Raw genomic sequence first — 12,948 nt, 5'->3', positions numbered from 1 at the left:
GTATACAGTGCCATTGTCTGACTGGGAATTCAAAGAATATATGGGGGTTATGTGCACCCACAATTTTTACTACTGGTATACAGTGCCATTGTCTGACTGGGAATTCAAAGAATATATGGGGGTTATGTGCACCCACAATTTTTAATACTGGTATATAGTGCCATTGTCTGACTGGGAATTCAAAGAATATATGGGGGTTACGTGCACCCACAATTTTTACTACTGGTATACAGTGCCATTGTCTCACTGGGAATTCAAAGAATATATGGGGGTTATGTGCACCCACAATTTTTACTACTGGTATACAGTGCCATTGTCTGACTGGGAATTCAAAGAATATATGGGGGTTATGTGCACCCACAATTTTTAATACTGGTATATAGTGCCATTGTCTGACTGGGAATTCAAAGAATATATGGGGGTTACGTGCACCCACAATTTTTACTACTGGTATACAGTGCCATTGTCTGACTGGGAATTCAAAGAATATATGGGGGTTACGTGCACCCACAATTTTTAATACTGCTATACAGTTCCATTGTCTCACTGGGAATTCAAAGAATATATGGGGGTTATGTGCACCCACAATTTTTAATACTGGTATACAGTGCCATTGTCTGACTGGGAATTCAAAGAATATATGGGGGTTACGTGCACCCACAATTTTTAATACTGCTATACAGTTCCATTGTCTCACTGGGAATTCAAAGAATATATGGGGGTTATGTGCACCCACAATTTTTAATACTGGTATATAGTGCCATTGTCTGACTGGGAATTCAAAGAATATATTGGGGTTATGTGCACCCACAATTTTTAATACTGGTATATAGTGCCATTGTCTGACTGGGAATTCAAAGAATATATGGGGGTTACGTGCACCCACAATTTTTGCTACTGCTATACAGTTCCATTGTCTCACTGGGAATTCAAAGAATATATGGGGGTTATGTGCACCCACAATTTTTAATACTGGTATACAGTGCCATTGTCTGACTGGGAATTCAAAGAATATATGGGGGTTACGTGCACCCACAATTTTTAATACTGCTATACAGTTCCTTTGTCTCACTGGGAATTCAAAGAATATATGGGGGTTATGTGCACCCACAATTTTTAATACTGGTATACAGTGCCATTGTCTGACTGGGAATTCAAAGAATATATGGGGGTTATGTGCACCCACAATTTTTAATACTGGTATACAGTGCCATTGTCTGACTGGGAATTCAAAGAATATATGGGGGTTATGTGCACCCACAATTTTTAATACTGGTATACAGTGCCATTGTCTGACTGGGAATTCAAAGAATATATTGGGGTTATGTGCACCCACAATTTTTACTACTGGTATATAGTGCCATTGTCTGACTGGGAATTCAAAGAATATATGGGGGTTATGTGCACCCACAATTTTTAATACTGGTATACAGTGCCATTGTCTGACTGGGAATTCAAAGAATATATTGGGGTTATGTGCACCCACAATTTTTACTACTGGTATATAGTGCCATTGTCTGACTGGGAATTCAAAGAATATATGGGGGTTATGTGCACCCACAATTTTTAATACTGGTATACAGTGCCATTGTCTGACTGGGAATTCAAAGAATATATTGGGGTTATGTGCACCCACAATTTTTACTACTGGTATATAGTGCCATTGTCTGACTGGGAATTCAAAGAATATATGGGGGTTATGTGCACCCACAATTTTTAATACTGGTATACAGTGCCATTGTCTGACTGGGAATTCAAAGAATATATGGGGGTTACGTGCACCCACAATTTTTAATACTGCTATACAGTTCCTTTGTCTCACTGGGAATTCAAAGAATATATGGGGGTTATGTGCACCCACAATTTTTACTACTGGTATACAGTGCCATTGTCTGACTGGGAATTCAAAGAATATATTGGGGTTATGTGCACCCACAATTTTTACTACTGGTATATAGTGCCATTGTCTGACTGGGAATTCAAAGAATATATGGGGGTTATGTGCACCCACAATTTTTACTACTGGTATACAGTGCCATTGTCTGACTGGGAATTCAAAGAATATATGGGGGTTACGTGCACCCACAATTTTTAATACTGCTATACAGTTCCTTTGTCTCACTGGGAATTCAAAGAATATATGGGGGTTATGTGCACCCACAATTTTTAATACTGGTATACAGTGCCATTGTCTGACTGGGAATTCAAAGAATATATGGGGGTTATGTGCACCCACAATTTTTAATACTGGTATACAGTGCCATTGTCTGACTGGGAATTCAAAGAATATATGGGGGTTATGTGCACCCACAATTTTTAATACTGGTATACAGTGCCATTGTCTGACTGGGAATTCAAAGAATATATTGGGGTTATGTGCACCCACAATTTTTACTACTGGTATATAGTGCCATTGTCTGACTGGGAATTCAAAGAATATATGGGGGTTATGTGCACCCACAATTTTTAATACTGGTATACAGTGCCATTGTCTGACTGGGAATTCAAAGAATATATTGGGGTTATGTGCACCCACAATTTTTACTACTGGTATACAGTGCCATTGTCTGACTGGGAATTCAAAGAATATATGGGGGTTACGTGCACCCACAATTTTTAATACTGCTATACAGTTCCTTTGTCTCACTGGGAATTCAAAGAATATATGGGGGTTATGTGCACCCACAATTTTTACTACTGGTATACAGTGCCATTGTCTGACTGGGAATTCAAAGAATATATTGGGGTTATGTGCACCCACAATTTTTACTACTGGTATACAGTGCCATTGTCTGACTGGGAATTCAAAGAATATATGGGGGTTACGTGCACCCACAATTTTTAATACTGCTATACAGTTCCTTTGTCTCACTGGGAATTCAAAGAATATATGGGGGTTATGTGCACCCACAATTTTTACTACTGGTATACAGTGCCATTGTCTGACTGGGAATTCAAAGAATATATTGGGGTTATGTGCACCCACAATTTTTACTACTGGTATACAGTGCCATTGTCTGACTGGGAATTCAAAGAATATATGGGGGTTACGTGCACCCACAATTTTTAATACTGCTATACAGTTCCTTTGTCTCACTGGGAATTCAAAGAATATATGGGGGTTATGTGCACCCACAATTTTTAATACTGGTATACAGTGCCATTGTCTGACTGGGAATTCAAAGAATATATTGGGGTTATGTGCACCCACAATTTTTAATACTGCTATACAGTTCCTTTGTCTCACTGGGAATTCAAAGAATATATGGGGGTTATGTGCACCCACAATTTTTAATACTGGTATACAGTGCCATTGTCTGACTGGGAATTCAAAGAATATATGGGGGTTATGTGCACCCACAATTTTTAATACTGGTATACAGTGCCATTGTCTCACTGGGAATTCCACAAATAATTTGGGGATTCATTCACCCTACATCTCAGGCTCTTGCCATATTCACCCAGGTTGTCAGTGCTGCACCAGCTCGTTCCCAGACAGCTCGGCCCGAAAAACACGTTACCTATATAGAGGATTTGGACAATGAAGACAACATGTTCTAAATCTAATGTCTGCACCTTCTCCAGAATTAAAATAAAGGCAGCGTTTAACTTTCAGATAGCACTGCACAAAGGAAGAGCTTATCAGCTTGTCTCATGACATGCTACTGAAAAGTTTCATTTGTGTATCTTAATGTAAATATAGTTGTATAAGCTTTTTGGGTTTTAGGCACTGCCAAGTTATTTATTACCACCCGCTCCCTTATAATGATGATGACGCCAAAGTCACTGTGGGTGTTCAGAGCTCACAGCTTTGGGTGACATTTGTCTTGCTCTCTGTCGGTACCAGCTGTCTTTTTGGATACCGTAAAGTTATGTTGACTTTATTAACAGCTATAGAAGCTTTAGCCAGGTTGTGACGGTGTGTAACCCTAACAACACTAAGTGGGATACACATTAATAGTCAGTCTATGTACGCTAAACGTATCACTGAAGTAATTTTTTTTCCCTCTCCCCTAATATAAGAAAGGAACAGACATTAGACCTAGACCGGGGTTCGAGGCTTGAAAAAATCCAGTATTATTTGTTCTTCATGATGTGAAATATGTGTTGAAAAGCAACCCAAGATGAAGTCAGCCATGTGTGCCAGTGTGTTACTTGGCATGCCTTTGCTGGCCCCAACTGTAAGGGTCACTCTCCATTTCCTCCATTTTCCACTCCCCTTCACACCATTTGTGGTGAAGCAATGGGATGCACTGAAGTGCACCCTCTAGCCTCGTGTGGGATAGGGACATCAGATGCCACTCCAACCCCCTCGTCTTCCTCCGCCAGCCAACGGTGCGAAGATGAGAGGAGTGTGCTCTGAATGTTTTCTGCCTAGCAGAGGCTAGTTCTCACTTACGAAAATGGCCCCACTTTGACCTGTATATCAGGCACAATGGTGTAGGTTTCAAAGAAACATGGCACCAACAAGTTGGAAAACGTGGGCCATGCGTGGACCGTGTTTGAGTCTGGCAAGCTCCAGATCTGCTACCAGGTTCCAGCCATTATCACAGGCGCAAAAATGCCAGGCCCCAGGTGTAGCAGGGAAAAAAAAATGCCATCTCAGCCAGGATGGCATCCCTGACCTCGGAGGCACTGTGCTGTCTGTCCCCCAAGCTGATCAGTTTCAGCACGGCCTACTGACATCTCCCCATGCCAGTGTTACAGTGTTTTCCGCTAGTAGCTGGGGTGGAGGTTGCAGCTTCGTAGGGTTTCAGTCTACTCCTGCCATGAATTTTGGCCTGGGAGAGGAGATAGGCCACCCCAGTTTGCACCCGGGGAACAGACTCCACCACATTCACCCTGCCTGTCATTAAAGATAAGCACTGCAGCATCCCTGACCACAGGCGCTTGTCCATGTGTCGGTGGTCAAGTGGACCTTGCAGCAAAGCGCAGAGCTCTGGGCCCGACTGATGTTATGGGACACATGCAGGCGCAAGGCAGAGACAGCACACCAAGAGAAGTAGTAACGGCTAGGCCCAGCATAGGGAGGTGCCCCAGCTGCCATCTGCTGACGGAAGGCCTGGGTCTCCAGAAGCATAAACAAACACCAACATCTCCAGGGCCAGCAGTTTATCGATGAGGCTGTTACAGGCTTGGGCATGGGGGTGGGTTGTATTGTACTTCTGCCTGCAATGAAAAGCTTGGGAAATGTGGAGTGGCTGGGAAGAGGCGCATGATGGTGCAGGCCAAAAGGGCGCATGAGGGTGAACTCCCCAATGTGTCAGAGATAGGTGTGTAGGTGTCCTTGCATCATATACTTGCACCATATTTGGCTTTGGAAGTTAATTTTGTGCCAAAAAGTGGTTAAGACAGCGATCCCTCAGCTACTCCCGTTACACTGTCTATTGAAGTTACCATCTGTGGAAGTGGACCACCATTTCTAAGATCCCAAAGGAAGCAGGCAAGAGATGTGCAGTTCAGAAAAAAAGATGAGAAAATAAGTTTAGGCTGTAGAGCACAGAGGGATCGGAGAGGACAGAGCTGGTGTCGGCCAGGTATTCCCACAACATGCGCCTATACTTGTCCCTCCTGGTGACACTAGGCCCCTGAGTGGCAGTAATTTGTCCAGGGGGGCCATTAACGTGTTCCAGACCTAGGAATAAGTCTTCCAACAGGGTAGAGTTTTGCATGCCTTTGCTTCTACCCACTGTTTTTGCTGCTTAGCTTCCCTCCACATCTACTCTGCTTTCACCCCTAAACATCACCCCAGTTTATGCCTTTGCTTCTACCCAGGTTTTTTGTTGATTTAGCTTCCCTCTACATCTACACTGCTTTAGCCCCTAGACATCACCCCTGTCCATGTGGGGTCGGTGGCCTCGTCATCCACCAACTCCTCTTCCAATTGCGCACTGCCCCCTTACTGCAAACCGCACATGACCACAGCTTGCCTTGATGGCAACTGTGTCTCATGATCCCCACTTAGGTCCAGACAAGTCGGTGGCGGGTCCAAAACCCCAAAATTGGAAGGAAATGGCAGATGCTGCAGTATTTCTAACACCTGTTCCTGGTGCTCGGGCCTGGTCTGTGTTGTACCCTGCACCCTGCTTAACGCATCTGCCATATCCGAAGTTGTGCTGAGCGCATGCTAATGTTTCGTGTCCAGTGCAATGGATGGGATGGGATTTCACATAAGTCTGCCACCCATGGCCACTCATGGTTGAGCAACTGAGGGAGTTGACTTTGACGAACCCGAGGGTTTTGGAGTTGGAACTACATCAAAGGTCTGTGCTGCTCACACACTCTGCTCAACACATGATATGTTTAGTGCCAGCAGTGTGGAGACGTCGCACAACAGCCGTTGTTCCAGCAGGTACAGGCGTTGTAGGAGTGCATAGAGGCTAGCAGCGGCAACTATACACTTTAAAAACTATCCGCACAAGCGCCACACTTTCACCAGTAGCTCAGGAACATTGGGGTACCTTTTTCAAAAGATTAGCAGCAATGAGTTAAAAACGTGGCCCAGGCATGGAATATGTTGCAGGCTGCCAAGCTACAGAGCCAATCCCAGGTTACGGCCATTATCACACATGACAACATGCCTGGGCCCAGGTGCAGTGGCAAAAACCACATTGCCGTCTCATCGAGGATGGCATGACTCACTTTGTAGGCAGTGTGCTGTCTGGCCCCCAAGCTGATGAGCTTCAGCACGGCCCGCTGACGTCTCCCCACACCAGTGTTGCAGCGTTTCCAGCTCGTAGCTGGGGTCAATTTAACAGCGGAGGAGGGTGGTGTTTCAGCCCTCCTCCCAGGAATGTTGTGTGGGGAGACAAGTCAGGCCACCACATTTTGCGACCCGGTCCACGCCTCAACTACATTCAACCACTGTGCCCAAATTGAAAGGTAGCGTCCCTGTCCGCATGCACTTGTCCATTCGTAACTGGTCACATGGAACTTTAGGGCTAAGCGCTGAATTTAGGGACCGCCTCATGTTTGGGGGAAAGTGCTGGTGTGGACGGCACAGTGCGGTGGCGCAGTAGACACTCTGCCCAAAAAGGGCAGAGTGTCCCCCAGCCGGGATTCCAACATCTCCTGGGCCAGATTTCTTGAGATGAGGCCGTTGAAGCCTTGGGCATGTGGGTGGGTTGCGCTGTACTTTAGCATGAAATGAAAGGCTTGGGAGATGGGGAGTTGCTGGGAAGAGGCGCATGATGGCGCGGGCAAAAGGAGAAATGGCAGGAAAAGGTGAGGATAAGGGTGAACTCCCCAAAGTGTCAGAGGCAGATGTGGAGGTGTCCTGGCTCCTGGTCTGGACTGCAGCGCCAGCCCTGTCAACAGTGGAAGAGGCAGTGGCCGCCAGGCCAAACGACGATTATCCTGCGCTTGCTCTCACCCACTGAGCCCAGGGCTTGCCTTCCAAATGATGGCACCCGCAAGAGGTGGTGAGATTCCTCTCCGCAGATCTCCAAACCATCTTGGACTTGCAAATTGCACTAAATTTGTCATGTAACTGACATGTATATGATGAGTCTATCCATTGTCTGTTCATTTTGGTGAAAGTCAGCCTGTCAGCTGACAGACAGCTGTGCTTGTCAGTGATGATGTCACCGGCTGCTTGTACCCCCAGTTTTTGCTGCTTAGCTTGCCTCCACATCCACACTGCTTTTGCCCCTACACATCACCCCTATCCATGCCTGTGCCTCTAGCCATAAGTCTGCCACCCATGGAAACTCATGGTGCAGAAAGTGAGGGAGCTGACTCTGAGGAACCCTTGGGTTTTGTAGCTGGTACTCCATCAAAGGTCTCTGCTGCTCACACACCCTGCTGAACATACGGTATCTAGGGTTAGAGCGTGTGGTGACCTCGCACAACAGTAGGTGCTTCAGGCAGATGTAGGCCTTGCTGGAGTGTATTGCGGCTAGCTCCAGGTACTGTAGACTTGGGAAAGTGGGTGTCCAAGTGCCGCACTTTCACCCTTAGCTCAGCTAATTTGGGGTATGTTTTTAAAAATCATTGCACCACTACATTGAACATGTGGGCCAGGCATGGAACGTGTTGGAGGCTGGCAAGCTCCAGAGCCCTCCAACAAGCTAAAAAACCTGGCCCCAGGGGCAGCGGGGATAAACAAATTGCCATCTCATCCAGGATGGCATCCCTGACCTCAGAGGCAGTGTGCTGTCCGTCTCCCAAGCTGATGAGCTTCAGCCCAGCCTGCTGACGTCTCCCCACACCAGTGTTGCAGCGTTTTCAGCTCGTAGCTGGGGTAAATCTAACAGCGGAGGAGGAGGAGGGTGGTGTTTCAGCCCTCCTCCCAGGAATGTTTTGTGGGGAAACAAGTCAGGAAAATTCTTGAAACGGGAGAGTTTTGCATCTTTGCCCTTGCTGCCTATGGACATCCCTTTGCCTCTAGCCACCATTTTCCCTGCTTTGCTTGCCTCCACATCCACACTGCTTTTGCCCCTAGACATCACCCCAGTCCATGCCTTAGCTTGTACCCCCAGTTTTTCCTGCTTAGCTTGCCTCCACATCCACACTGCTTTTGCCCCTAGACATCACCCCAGTCCATGCCTTAGCTTGTACCCCCAGTTTTTCCTGCTTAGCTTGCCTCCACATCCACACTGCTTTTGCCCCTAGACATCACCCCAGTCCATGCCTTAGCTTGTACCCCCAGTTTTTCCTGCTTAGCTTGCCTCCACATCCACACTGCTTTTGCCCCTAGACATCACCCCAGTCCATGCCTTAGCTTGTATCCCCAGTTTTTCCTGCTTAGCTTGCCTCCACATCCACACTGCTTTTGCCCCTAGACATCACCCCAGTCCATGCCTTAGCTTGTACCCCCAGTTTTTCCTGCTTAGCTTGCCTCCACATCCACACTGCTTTTGCCCCTAGACATCATCCCTATCCATGCCTCTTCCCCTAGCCATAACTCTGCCACCCCTGGAAACTCATGGTGCAGAAACTTTGGTTGCTGACTTTGAGGAACCCTTGGGTTTTGTAGATGGAACTCCATCAAAGGTCTGTGCAGCTCACACACCCTGCTCAAGATATGGTATTGTAGGGTTTCAGCGTGTGTGAATGACGGACAACAGCCTGTGTTTGGACAGATGTAGGCCTTGCTAGAGTGTTTTTAGGCTAGCAGCGACTCCTGTGCACTTGCAAAAGTGGGCGCACAAGCGCCGCATTTTCAACAGTAGCTTCGGTACATTTGGGTATGTTTTTAAAAAACTTTGCACCACTAGGTTAGACGTGGGCCAAACATGGAACGTGTTGGAGGCTGGCAAGCTCCAGAGCCGCTACCAGGTTCCAGCCATTATCACAGGCGTAAAAATGCCAGGCCCCAGGTGTAGCAGGGAAAAAAAAATGCCATCTCAGCCAGGATGGCATCCCTGACCTCGGAGGCACTGTGCTGTCTGTCCCCCAAGCTGATGAGCTTCAGCACCGCCTGCTGACGTCTCCCCACACCAGTGTTTTAGCGTTTGCCGCTAGTAGCTGTGGTGGAGGTTGCAGCGTCGTAGGGTTTCAGTCTACTCCTGCCATGAATTTTGGCCTGGGAGAGGAGATAGGCCACCCCAGTTTGCACCCGGGGAACAGACTCCACCACATTCACCCTGCCTGTCATTAAAGATAAGCACTGCAGCATCCCTGACCACAGGCGCTTGTCCAAGTGTCGGTGGTCAAGTGGACCTTGCAGCAAAGCGCGGAACTAAGGGCCCACCTGATGTTGAGTGACACGTGCTGGTGCAAGGCGGGGACGCCACACCGGGAGAAGTTGAGACGGCTAGGGACGGCATAGTGAGGTGCCACAGTTGCCATCAGGTCCGGGAAGGTGGGAGTTTCAACAAGCCGGAACGCCAACCTCTCCTGGGCCAGCAGTTTAGCGATGTTGGCGTTCTAGGCTTGCGTGGGTGGGTGGTTAGCGGTGTATTTCTGCCGGCGCTCCAATGTCTGAGAGATGGTGGGTTGTTGTAAAGAAGCGCCTGATGGTGCCTTTGATGGTGCAGGAGAAGGAGATAAGACAGAAACAGGGGAGGATGAGGGAGAAGTCAACAAAGTGGCGGAGGCAGATGAAGTGATGTCCTGGCTCGTCCTCTGGAGTGCATCGCCAGCACTGTGAGCAGAGGCAGTGGCATGAACGGCGGGCGACGTTTGTCCTGCCGTTGCTGCCTGCCACTGATTCCATTGCTTGGATTCCAAATGACGGTGCATTGAAGTGGTGGACAGGTTGCTCTTCTCAGGGCCCCTACTCGATTTCGAGAGGCAAATTGTGTAGACGACACTATATCTGTCCTCGGCGCATTCCTTGAAAAAACTCTACACCTTCAAGAAACGTGCCCTCGATGGGGGAGTTTTTCTGGGCTGGGTACAAAAGGGAACATCTTCGGACATTCCGGGTCTGGCCTGGCTTCGGCAAAGCAGCTGACCTCTGCCTCTGGACATGTCTCTGCCTCTAGCTACCCTTTTTGGTGCTGCACCTGCCTCAACATCCACACTACTTTCCCAGCTTGACATCTGCCTTGTCCAGGTGGGGTCGGTGTCCTCGTCGTCCACCACCTCCTCTTCCAACTCCTGTCTCGCCTCCTCCTCCTGCACAATGCACATGTCAACTGGCTGCCCTGACAGCAACTGCGTCTCATCGTCGTCGATGAGGGTGGGTTGCTGGTCATCCGCCACCAAATCGACCGGAGATGGAATGGAGGAGACTCTAGTGTTTGAGCATCTGGACACAGATACTCGTCTGTTAGGTCCGTGGAATCGCGAAATGGAGGGGCAGGTTGCGGTACAGTCAAAGGAAGGGAGAACAGCTCTGGGGAGCAGGGACAGTTGGGGTTATTGTTCTGAGAAGATTGGGAATTTTGGGTGGAAGGAGGACAAGACTGTTGGGTAAGAGGAGGTAGAGGCTGACTGGCTGGTGGACAATGTGCTTTAAGCGTTATCCGACAGCCATTGCAAGACCTGTTCCTGGTTCTCGGGCCTACTAATCTTTGTACCATTCAGCCTAGTTAATGTGGAACTTTTGTGCAAAGCGCAGAACTTAGGGCCCGCCTGATGTTAAGGGACACACGCTGGTACAAGGCTCAACTCACCCTAAGTGCCAAAAACACTGCTGGTGCAAGGCTCTACTCATGCCAAGGGCCTCAATCTCTGCTGGTAGCTCAGCTTAAGGTCATGTAACTTTGTTTGGAAGGGCTCATGTTAAGGGCTAGAAAAGTGAATTTTGGAAGGTCTTACCACATCACACACACACACACACACACACACACACACACACACACACACACACACTCAAAATGACAGTTAAGGGTGAGGGCTTTTGGAATTCCCATTGCCTATTCCATTTGTGGTTGTCATGGGGAACGTGATTTAAAGGGGTGGTTGTTACTGTTTGTTGAGCTTAAATTGGGGTTTGTGTCCATCCATTTGGGGAGTAAAGAAGGTTTCCAGGTATTTTCCCACTTTGATAGAGGTTTTTTTGAATGTGGAAAGTGTGTAGTTGTTAGGCAGTGATGTTGGGGTAATAGAGGGTCTTTGGTGTGTTAGATGCCCCCAGGCATGCTTCCCCTGCTGTCCCAGTGTCATTCCAGAGGTGTTGGCATCATTTCCTGGGGTGTCATAGTGGACTTGGTGACCCTCCAGACACGGATTTGGGTTTCCCCCTTAACGAGTATCTGTTCCCCATAGACTATAATGGGGTTCGAAACCCGTTCGAACACACGAACATTGAGCGGCTGTTCGAATCGAATTTCGAACCTCGAACATTTTAGTGTTCGCTCATCTCTACTAATTACAGCTCTATTTTTACTAACATTATATTAAGATATTAAGTACAATTAACTATAGTACAGCATGGTTTGGAACCATCCTGACAGCAGAATGATTGGATTATTAAATGGGCGACCTAAACTGTTTGCTAGTTGTCACACCTCATCTTTCTGCTAATGCAATTCTTGACGTATCGCTATGACAGGAGACGGTTAAAATAGAAATTATTACCAGCCTACAGAGTTGCTGGTAATATTATTTTACCAAAGGCTCTAGCTTCCAAGGGCAAGAGGTGGTGACAGATGATATTTATTTGTATAAGAAATTCAGATGTTGCAAATGAAGGGCAAAGATAGCTTAAGAGAAGGACCAAGTATCGAAACTTTCCCGCAAGACGCGAGGAATAAAATGCAAGATTAGAATTAGAGATGAGCTAATCAATCTGTAACAAATACTTTGTGAGGAGAGCTGAAACTTTACTGATTCATCTCAGACTAACTAAAATGGCCACATCACATGTAACATAAGGTAGAAGAGCAGAGGAGGATCACATGGTCCCTGTGCCCTAGATGGGTTTCTGGCATCACCAGATAGCCTCTCAGCCAATCATGAGTGGTAGGTGGAGAGGTTGCTGTGGCGATGTCACATTTGAATGTGGGATGTTGCAGAAGAAGACATAGAACCATTTGGTAATACTCAAGCTAGGAGAAAGATGTGTTATAACTAGGGTTGAGTGATCGGGTCGGAAAAGATCGGATTCCGATCGACGATCGAGTAAATTTCACGATCGCGATCGGAATTCCGAACATGATCTTTTTAGGTTGAATCGAGATCGAAGATTATTTCCCACAATGCTTTGCTACTGGCCAAGCATTGTGGGAGAAGCTAACAATGTTAGCTAGGTCCCATAGGAATGAATGGATGGAGCCGACACACAGCCTTAACCCCGTGCGCGCCAGCTGCGTCCATTCATTCTAATGGGAGACTAGCTAAAATCTCTAGTAGCTACTTACCTGCACAGATCGCTGGTCCGGTCCCCGCTGTTCTCGGTCCTCTTCGCTTCGCTGCCCCCGTCTCCCAGGTTAGGGTTCCAAACCTAGGAAGAAGGCGGGGCTTGTTGCTTAGGAGAGTGTGGGCGGGTACTGGGAGGGGAGATGTCACCTGCCCACACTCTCCTAAGCACTCTTCCTAGGTCTGTAACACTAACCT

This window comes from Leptodactylus fuscus, chromosome 6, assembly GCF_031893055.1.
Source record: "Leptodactylus fuscus isolate aLepFus1 chromosome 6, aLepFus1.hap2, whole genome shotgun sequence".
NCBI classification, from domain to species: Eukaryota; Metazoa; Chordata; class Amphibia; order Anura; family Leptodactylidae; genus Leptodactylus; species Leptodactylus fuscus.
The sequence above is the reverse complement of the archived record's forward strand: the minus strand, read 5'-3'. Positions refer to the sequence as shown.